The sequence below is a fragment of the Aethalodelphis obliquidens genome, unplaced genomic scaffold (genome assembly GCF_003676395.1).
Source record: "Aethalodelphis obliquidens isolate GAN/ISIS:26980383/991018 unplaced genomic scaffold, ASM367639v1 scaffold112, whole genome shotgun sequence".
Taxonomy (NCBI): Eukaryota; Metazoa; Chordata; class Mammalia; order Artiodactyla; family Delphinidae; genus Aethalodelphis; species Aethalodelphis obliquidens.
Window position 1 is genome coordinate 1,683,201 of NW_020838056.1, and position 11,161 is coordinate 1,694,361.

The 11,161-nt window shown below is 44.1% G+C and overlaps 1 protein-coding gene across 1 annotated transcript in view; it reads right to left on the reverse strand.

Moving 5' to 3' along the window:
• MYRIP (myosin VIIA and Rab interacting protein) overlaps positions 1-10,660 on the reverse strand; it is a 199,527-nt gene extending 188,867 nt beyond the window's left edge. Inside the window, exon 1 of the mRNA XM_027097159.1 lies at positions 10,194-10,660. The gene's annotated coding sequence lies outside the window, so the exon portion shown is untranslated. The remainder of the gene's footprint in view (positions 1-10,193) is intronic.
• Positions 10,661-11,161: the final 501 nt, after the last annotated feature.

Here is an 11,161-nt window from a genome sequence, read left to right on the forward strand (position 1 = left end):
AGAATGACACAACCAAGAAGAGAAAGTGAAAAGTTGTTCTCTGGAAAGTCTAAAAAGAACCTGTAACAACTCTGGTGAGATGGACCAAGAGCTAAGGAGGGAAGCGGTGGCCGCCTCTGCAGGTTTCCTCATCCCACTGGGGCATAGACGGGACTTGGGTTTTGTACCCCAGGAGAGCCCCTGCCTTCCCAAGAGGTGTTCTTGACAACACGCGGAGCACAGCTCCATGCCTCTCCCCGTGCACCGCCACTTGATCTCTCTTCTTCTGGCAGCTCTTCCATCTTTTGAGGGAAACAATTCCAACCATCTCCCAAATTTGCCAGAAATGGTGTTTGGTTTTTGTTGTTTCTCATTCTCTTTGTTGCTTTTGGATCATTTATGGAAGAGAAGGGGAAATATCAGCATTACTTCGGCATCCACCATCAGCACCAGGCTGAGGGGAGGAGAACTGAGGCAGAAAGCAGGGGTGGTGGCAGTGGGAAGAGCAAGCGTAAGGTACCTGGAAGCCGTGGGAGGAAGGATTCAGATCTGGGAGCACAGAGGATGGTTGGGGGATGGCGGGCATTCAAGCACCCGGGCTGCAAGATCTGCAGTCCTGGGAGAGGCACCTGACATTCAGTGGACCGTGGAGCTGAAAGACCCACTGGCAGATTTCTAATAGATTTTAATCAAGGATTCCATTAAAACAGCATTTAAAAATTTTTCTTCTAATTAGCCATAAAAGAAAGAGACTAATCTCGAATATTCTGGTTACATGTCATTCTAGTAAATCAAAGTCCCTACTGATCAATAAATTGTTTTTCAAAGAAAGCAAAACAACAAAACCACATTTATATAACACAAACACAAAAACAGAACCTGCCAGATTTTCAGAGGCTGGAGCTGCACAAATAAAGTGAAATGATGATTGAGACAAAGGTTTTCAAGAGGAGGTTAGGAAGAGGTTTGGGGCTGGAAGCACTGCATATGCAGACTGAACTATCTTCAGAAAAAAGATAACATAAAGGGGCTTGGGTCATTTTCCTTTTCTCCAGTGATATGCAGGCTTTGAAGCCTAGAAAGTGACCCTGTATACTCTGAGGTAGTTACATTTTATACCAAAATGGGAGAACCATATAGGATGACAGTTTTCTGAGCCATGAGTCAGTATGGGATTATTTGGGGACTTTGGCAAATAGCCACACTAGATCCTGGGGCCATGAGCACCTCTGTCCTGTAGGCACCCCCGTTCCTCTCTCTCATGTCTTGTGTTCTTTTCCGAAGTGTCTGCTCGGAGAGATTAAACTGTCAGCCCACAGAATGGATTTGTGCATCCCAGCTGCAGATCACATATCTGTCACATCAGTGGCATTACACTGTAAATCATAGCCAAAAAAGGACTTTACACAGAATGGTTTTCTTTCCCCAGCTGATAATATATAAATGTACACCAAAAAATTTAACTTACAATTACCTAGGAAAGGTAATGGGGGCAAATAACACATGGTTGAATACAACGCTGAAAGCAGTTTTCATACAGCATTTAGGCAGTTTCATAAAGCTCTTCTTACTCTCTTTACACAAATGCAGAATTGATTCTCAAAGTAAGTCTGAAGTGAATGAGGTTTCTGTCAGTAACGAATCCAGCCCGTCCCCAAACAAGTCCATCTTTGAGCCTTTTCCCCAATAACCTTCTGGTGGTTTCATGCTGTTCTGGTCTTAACCATCACTAGCAATTTATCACATAAGGTCATTCGCAAGAGGGTGTTAATGGTACATTATTACCTTGGACTTATACCAACCAAGGTCTTCTAAATTGTAAAAGAGAAGATGATAAAAAGGAACAATTGTCCAAGGGTAGAACCCCTGCCCTGGGTCGGGAGGCGCAGAGCTGGGTAGAGGTGCTTTTCTGGTTGTCATGTGCTAACCCCGTCTTGAAGGCTGCCCTGAATAAAGGCACTATAAAATCGCTCACCTTTTACTTAAACTCTTACCAGTTCTCCTAAGCCAAGTAAATATTTACGTGATGTTTATGATTTATACACTTAATCATTCATATGATGCAAGATTCGAAATGAAAAGGTAAAAAAACCCTGAGCTTTCTAAATGAACTTAAGGATATTTATATATACACAAACACACATATGTACTTTTCACTCTAACACCTTTGTTCCTCCTTCCCTAGTATTATTGTTTCCTTAAAGTGAGAGATACTATGATATACACTGCTAGGGATGTTTGAGTATAACCACTTTGGGAGAAATTTGGCACCAAATGGTCAAGTTGTAAGTTTATGTAAAATATGACCCTTCAAAATTCTACTTCTGGGCATACATCCTCAAGAATTTCTTTTGCATGTGCATAAATACATTTCAAAGATGTTTACTGCATACATCTATGTAATAGCCACAGAAGAAATACAGAAAAAATCTATAGTCCATCATGGAGGTAACAGATTAATAAAAATGGTATTTTCATATGATAGAGTAATATTTAACAGTTAAAAATATGAACATAATGTATATAAACAATCTGATAGTTCTCTCAAAAACGCTGAGTGATAATGCAAGTTTCATTCACAGAAAGTAAAAGAGAAACAACCCTTATGGAAAATTCTTTAGTGAAGTGGGCTATGAATAAACATGAAGGTATATTCTGTCCCACTAGAAAAGAAAAGCAAAGTAAAAAATAAAATTCTTTTTTTTCCCCTTTGCCTATGAAATTGACAATGTTGTTGAATAATTATGTTTATCACTAGCAAGGCATGGGGATCTGGCACACTCATGCACTACCAAGAGCAATATAAATTTATAGACTTTCCTGGAGGATTATTTGGCAATATGTATCCAAAATTTAAATAAAAGTAAGTAAATTTTGACAAAGTAATTCATCCTAAGAAAATAAAAATGTGTGCAAAGATGAAGTTACAATAAAAAGTATAAAGTGCTTAATGTTTTAAAAGAATGATTTTGTTGAATAGATTATGGTATACAAATGAAATGGATCATTAGGAGGATAAAAATAATGACACAGAAGAATAATCATTGACATTAACACTGCTTATATGTTGTTGAGTGGAAAAAAAAGATCTTATTTGTGTTTAAAAGAATTATATTCATCTGGTCCTTATTATCTGGTACCAGAGAAGAGTCGCTTAAAGTAAATCCACTTAAAATGGGGACCAAAAATTCACACTAAATAATGGGAAATGAAAGCATTTGATTAGCACTATATTCAAAGAAAAAGAAACAATAAAATACATTTTATTTTCTATTTTACCAAATTTTGATAACAGTATTTTTCATAGGAAGTGATGTTTAGGATAGATCTTAAAATTCATGTTGAAGCCTAAAGGGTCAAAAATAGCCAAGACAATTTTGAAGAACAAGGCTAGGAAGGGAAGATTTATTACAAAGCTTTAATAACTAAATGAAAGTGGTATGAGCTCAGGAATCACAAAAAGATTAATAGAACAGAACAGAGTTAAGAAACAGATCCAAAACTATAACCAAAATTGGTATATGACAGAGATGGCAGCAAAATAAATGCGAAAATAAATATTCATTCAATGATAATGGGGTAATGGTTTTCAATATGGAAAACATTAGATCTCTGCCTCACACAGTACAGAAATATAAACTTCAGATGAGTTTCAAGATCTAAAAGTTTTATCTCATAAAGAATGGCAATGCATAGAAAGGAAAACTTGAAAATCAAAATATATTTTTAAAAGATCTCTAAGGGAAATGCAAAGTAAAAGCAGTGAAATACATTCCACGCTTATCAGATTAATCAAAATTAAAACAACTGATTAATGTCAGACACAGCCAAAGATATTGGGATACGAAGAACTCCAAGACAGTGCTAGTGGGAGCGTTAAGTGGTTCAACAGCTTCAGAGGGCCATTTGCAAAACCTAGCAGAGTTGAAGTAACATAGAGATGCTTTTTTTTGGTTTTTTTAAACACCTTTATTGGAGTATAATTGCTTTACAATGCTGTGTTGGTTTCTGCTTTATAACAAAGTGAATCAGCTATACATATACATATATTCCCATATCTCCTCCCTCTTGTGTCTCCCTGCCACCCTCCCTATCCCACCCCTCTAGGTGGTCACAAACCACCGAGCTGATCTCTCTGTACTATGCGGCTGCTTCCCACTAGCTATCTATTTTACATTTGGTAGTGTATATATGTCCATGCCACTCTCTCACTTTGTCCCAGCTTACCCTTCCCCCTCCCCATGTCCTCAAATCCATTCTCTACATCTGCGTCTTTATTCCTGTCCTGGCCCTAGGTTCTTCAGAACCTTTTTTTTTTTTTTAGATTCCATATATATGTGTTAGAATACGGTATTTTTTTTTCTTTGACTTACTTCACTCTGTATGACAGACTCTAGGTCCATCCACCTCACTACAAATAACTCAATTTCATTTCTTTTTATGGCTGAGTAATATTCCCTTGTACATATGTGCCACATCTTCTTTTTCCATTCATCTGTCGATGGACACTTAGGTTGCTACCATGTCCTGGCTATTGTAAATAGAGCTGCAGTGAACACTGTGGTACATGACTCTTTTTGAATTATGGTTTTCTCAGGGTATATGCCCAGTAGTGGGATTTCTGGGTCATATGGTATTTCTATTTTTAGTTTTTTAAGGAACCTCCATACTGTTTTCCATAGTGGCTGTATCAATTTACATTCCCACCAACAGTGCAAGAGGGTTCCCTTTTCTCCACACCCTCTCCAGCATTTATTGTTTGTAGATTTTTTGATGATGGCCATTCTGACTGGTGTGAGGTGATACCTCATTGTAGTTTTGACTTGCATTTCTCTAATGATTAGTGATGTTGAGCATTCTTTCATGTGTTTGTTGGCAATCTGTATATCTTCTTTGGAGAAATGTCTATTTAGATCTTATGCCCATTTTTGGATTGAGTTGTTTGTTTTTTTGATATTGAATAGCAAAAGCAATCTTGAGATAGAAAAACGGAGCTGGAGGAATCAGGCTCCTGGACTTCAGACTATAGCTACTGTACTACAAAGCTACAGTAATCAAGACAGTATGGTACTGGCACAAAAACAGAAATATAGATCAACGGAACAGGATAGAAAGCCCAGAGATAAACCCACGCACATATGGTCACCTTATCTTTGATAAAGGAGGCAAGAATATACAATGGAGAAAAGACAGCCTCTTCAATAAGTGGTGCTGGGAAAACTGGAAAGCTACATGTAAAAGAATGAAATTAGAACATTCCCTAACACCACACACAAAAATAAACTCAAAATGGATTAAAGACCTAAATGTAAGGCCAGACACTAAAACTCTTAGAGGAAAACATAGGCAGAACAGTCTATGATATATATCACAGCAAGATCCTTTTTGACCCACCTCCTAGAGAATGGAAATAAAAACAAATGGGACCTAATGAAACTTAAAAGCTTTTGCACAGCAAAGGAAATCATAAACAAGACCAAAAGACAACCCTCAGAATGGGAGAAAATATTTGCAAATGAAGCGACTGACAAAGGATTAACCTCCAAAATTTACAAACATGAGATGTTGATGCAAGTCCTACTACCCAGTTACTCAACTTCTGGGGATATATACCTTAGACACACTCTTATACATTTCTACAAGATCCTATCAAGGATATTCCTTGCAATATTTTTGTAATAGCAAAAGGTAAAAACATCATTTTGACCTTCAGTGGGGAGTTAACTCTGGAATATTAAACAAACAAAGACTACAGTAAAATGAATCAACTAGATCTACAATTATCAACATATGTCAAAAACCAGTGTTGCGTGAAAAAAGCAAATCACAAAAATCAGTGGCAAGCCTCCATTTACATAACAATTTTTATAATGTATCTGTTTACTGTTTAGTCTTTTACATGTCATTTTATTAAAAGGTATATACCATTAGCCCTCTATGCATTTCCCCCTTCCACCCTTCAATCTTCCAGGTAAACATAAAGTTCTTCTGAGAGCATCTTTCTTTTTTTTATTGAAGTATAGTTGATTTACAATGTTGTATTCATTTCAGATGTACAACAGAGTGATTCTGTTATACATACATATATATATTCTTTTTCAGATTCTTTTTCCATTATAGGTTATTACAAGATATTGAATATAGTTCCCTGTGCTATACAGTAGTAGATCCTTGTTGTTTATCTATTTTATATATAGTAGTGTGTATCTGTTGATCCCAAATTCCTAATTTATCTCCCCCTGTGCCCACTTTCTCCTTTGGTAACCATAAGCTTGTGTTCTATGTCTGTGACTCTATTTCCATTTCCATAAAATTTTAAACACAAAATGAGACTACACATTCTGATGGGCATACACTCAGCCCCAATGTTATAGGCTGCATGGACTCAACCCCAAATTCTCATCCTTCACTGTCTGGATTTCCCTCTTGCTCAGCAGAGAATTTTCTATTTATGGCAACCACAGATTTCGATTCAAGTAGCTACTACATGTACTGTGCTATACTAGGTCTCAGGGAGGACAAAAGAATTACGCAAGACTCCTTGCACCCTGCAGAGGGTACAACTCAGCTAGGGAAGCCATCTGAGAGACTGGCTCTCAGTCCTCACTCTGGCTCACATAGTGTGTAAACTTAGAGTGCTTAATTGTCAAGGCCCAGTTCCTTCATCTATAAGATGGGAAAGTCACCCTCCTCCTGTTTAGAACATTAAGTGAATATATATATATATATATATATATATATAGTGTCCAGCATATGCAAACACTCAACACTCTCAGCAATCAAAGGCATGGCAGCCATAACACAAATAAAAACTTCTAAACAGTGTCTCAGACACACTGACAGTTAAAAGGTGATGGACGGGAGAAGGGCACTGGATGGGTCTGCTTAGCCCTCTCCACAGCTGGATATAACACTCCCACCCCTGGTGGTTTCCCCTGTGACTTGGCCCCCTCTCTGTGGAACACAGGGCATTTCTTCTAGCAACAGTTTGGCTACACCCAGGTCTATTTATTCTTCCAAGTTCACCATGAACAGTGCTCTGTGAAGAGAGCTACCTGCCTCAGGAAAGAGAATTCCTTCTCTCACACCTTTGGAAGGATTCTGGGGTAAAATGAGACCAAAAGGATCATAACAGACCTAAGCTAGCTTTTCGGTTAACCTCTTTAGAATCCCAAGGACATACCACAGCTCCATATTATTAAAGAGAAGGCAATGGTGTCTCAGCTCCATTCACCTCCAACGTATACCCGCCTCTAACCCGCAAGCCACCCTCCTCAAAAGCTGGGATAGGGTTCTATCCATGGACTTAGTAGCAGGCACCAGAGGGGAGGCCTGCCTCCCAGACACTGGAAAAACCACAGTGTTTGGAAATCACTTTTGGAGATACTGAGCTGTTGAATTTTATTCCTGGGACTCCTTCCCGAGGACTTGGGAAAGGATAGTGGGTATTTCAGTTATCCAGCCAACGTGGCGCCACCATGTGGCAACAGCACAAACAGCTCATAATTCGCTCAGCCTTAAAATTCTGTGATTCTCTACCAATTTTTAACTTTGAGGAATTCAAAATACTTCTATTTTTATATGTCAAATGAAGAATTCACTCATGTCTTTTCTTCATTCATATTTTATTATCACACTATTTCAGATTTGCATTATTCAAGTACACTCTATGAATAGACCAGCCTCCAACGTCAGCAATGTTATATCTGGGGTTGGGCTTGTTACATCACGCAAGAACTGATGATCAGATTTTCGGGGGACAACCAGATCTGGACAACTCCAGCCAGATCTTAAGACCAAATTCTTCCTTCTAGCTTTCTGGACTGGCTTAGGTATAACTACCTTTGGTTTGCATATATAAAAAAGTGAAAAACATCAAGCAGTTTCATTTTAGCTTTGAAACTAAAATGATAAATAATAATAGTAACAAAAAATAAAACACACCTGACAAAACTAAACAGGATGTTGGTTACCCTCAGGGGAGGGGGGGGTGTGATAGTGCCTGTAGGGGGTAATTGGGAGGCTGGGAATATTCTAGGTCGTAATCTGGCCACTTGTTACTTGTATGTTCAGTTTGTGAAAATCCATTGAGGGCACACTTCAGATCTGTGCAATTTTCTGGGATGATGTTATAACTCAAAGGTCTGACCAGTCAGTCAACCCTCCTTAACTTGCCTTTGAGACAAACACAATAATAACCAGGAAGGCAAAAAGAGGGGCATGCCTAGTTCTTCTCTACAAGGTATTTCAGTCGGTGTATCAATTGCTCTAAGGGCCATGGCCACAGATGAGCTCTCCTTCTGTCTCTCTAGACAGGGAGGAAGGAGACAGGACACAGTCGATACCACCGTTAGCTTAATTGCTGAAGGTGGTTAACAGTTTACTTTCTCAGATCCTGGAGCAGACAGTTCCCCCTCCTCGTCCACACACAAAACCTAGACCACAGAGAGAACCTGCCACAAAGAGATACACACCATCTCCACAGAGACAAGCCCCACACACACAGACACACTGCCCCACCACCAGACACAACCCCCAACTCCACAGAGACAGCCCCCAGCCCCATAAAGACAGCTAGCTTTCAGCCCACAAAGACAAACCACAGATGTGATGGCTGGGGTGGGGGTAATTAGGAGAGATGGGGCTGCCCATGGGCAGGCAAGGAACATCAACAGGAAGATGGAAAATAATATTTTCAAAGTCTTACCAAACTAAATTTGTTTGGAAAGAGGGATTTTTAGACCTGAAAATACAGTCGCAAAGTTGCTGTGAAAATATATTTAAATCACCCCCATTTCCACCCACAGCTCAGGTCCCATCCTCTTGGACCATTGTCCTCTACTTTCACATCTATCACGTACCCTGAACCCCAACTGCCTTCGGAAGACTAAAAGCAGGGATTATTCCATTTTATAGATTTAAAAAGTTGAGGCTCAAAGATGTTTGTCAGACATCACAAAACTATCTAAGTGGTCATCTCATCCCTGAGTTGGGGCGAGGGAGGCTGAGTTGGAGGGGCAGGGTGATAATGCCAAAAGAGGAGGGGCGACCCTCTCCCCAGCCCAAAACTCTGAGAACCGCCCACAGCCCCACAAGAGCTGCCTCAAAGGATCTGGAGTAAATGAGACGTCTGGCGACATTCACACACATTCTGGGACTGGATTCCACCTTCCCCTGGGAAAGTGGGAAACCTCCCGGTCAAGGGGTCGGGAGTGGAGCGGGCAGAAATAAAGCCAGACTTAAGGCATTTTCTAAGATCAGATAGGAGCCAAGCCCAGAGCTTACTGCTTCTCTTAGGAAGTCCCTGGGCCCAAAGTGGTGTGTGCAGTCTGAGTCTCTCGGATACTTACTTATCCTTGGGGACAGGGCTTATTTGGGAGAAGGAAACGGAACAGGACTGATCCAAGAGCAGGCGCCTAGCAAACTCCCCTACCCTGCGGAGACATAAGTAAATTAAGTGACGGGGAATGGAAGGGATGCTGCAAATGTTGCAGGTCCCCGGGTTCCCAATGAGGAACCGCTCCGCTCCGCGCTCCCCGAAGATACCCCGCGGCTACATCCAAACCTCTGAAGGGTACCTTAGAATCGGCTCCCGACCTCACCAAAAAGCAGCGGAGTTGGAGCGGAGGGAGTAGGAAGGGGGAGACCAGGATGAAGCTGAAGTGAGCACCTCACACCCCGCAACAGCCGCTCCTCCCCAGGCAGTCCTAGAACCCGGCCAGAAGCTGCCGACTCCGATTCTTAGTCCTGCGCACCGGCCGTGACCTTGAACGAGTCCCTGATTAGTCCCATTTTACAGAAATTAAGAGTGGGAAAGAATCAAGTCCGTCGCGCTGGGTTGCTCCGGGCGCTTACCTGATGGTTTAAGGCGCCCCGCCGGCGCTCCAGGAGCGTAGTGGGTGCGCGGTGAAGCGCAGCCCAAGATCTACGCGGCCAGTGGAATCGCAAACCGCGAAGGAAACGCAGAGCTGAGCTCGGACCCCGGCAGCGGGAGAAAGGGGCGGTTCCGATTCTGCGACGACCCCCTAGCAAGTTCGATGCCCCCCCAAGACCCTCCGCAGAGGCGGACTGGCAGTGCCCCGGGGCCCTGGCTCAGGACGCGCACGGGGTGTACGGGGACACGAGAGACACCTCCATACACCCACCCCCGAAGTTGCGGCAACGTACGGGGGAGAGTGGCGCAAAGCTGCTGGAGGGGAGGGGACGGTACTCACACGGGCTGGCCGGGCTGGAGCAGGTCCGTGACCGGGGTCATCGATGGCGGCAGGGGTCATCGATGGCGGCCGCTCTCAGGCCACCGCGCCTCGGGAAGCCTGGGGCACCCGCCGCAAAGCGCCGCGTGGATTAGGAAGCAGCGCGCAGCAAGGCAGGGGCACGGGGCGGTAGGCGCGCCAGATCTGAGCTGCAGCGCTGCGGGGGCTCTGCCGCCAGAAGCGTAGCCGCAGCGGGAGCCCAGAGCGGGCGCGGGAGGCGGGAGCGCGACAGCGGCAGCGGCTGCGAGGGAGGCGCCCGCGCCGCAGGCAGCCAGGGCCAGCGTGGACGCAGCCCCTGCAGACACCTGCCGGCCAGGGCGACGACCAATCAGAGGCGCCCGGAGCGGGGGCGAGTGCCGGGCACCCGGTGGGAGGGGGGCGCGCGCTCGCGCCCGTGCTGGGGCCGGGGGCGCCTGCCCGGCGGGCTTCTCAGGCCCTCCCCTCCGCGCGCAGGCGGCCCGCGCGGGAGGGGCGCGGCGCGGCGCGGCAGGGGGCGGGGCTGGGGCTGAGCGCGCCGGGGACGGAGACCCGCGCCCGGCGCTCGGCTCTACCTTGAGGCGCAGTGCGGTGACGAGGCCCCGGCTCCAGGGTAGCCAGATGAGCCCTCAAGTCATTACCAGCTTTGAAGTAAGGGTTTTTCTTCCCTGCCCCTGCGCCCCGGGCGCCCGGACCCTCCCTGACAGCCGAATGCCTGGTAACCCGAATCCGGGGCCGGCCTGGCTTCCGGAGTGTGGGCGCCTTCCCTCCCCAGCCTCACCGAAGCCGGCGTGTCTCCAAAGACAGCTCTTCCTCACTTCATAGTGCGTGGCTATTTAAAGTCACCGTGGTGACCCATCCCCTGGTCTGGGTTCCTTTCGTCCTCTCCTGAATTTACTGTGCTAACGACACTCCTTCGTTCAACACACATTGACTGGTTTCGCTCTTGGCTC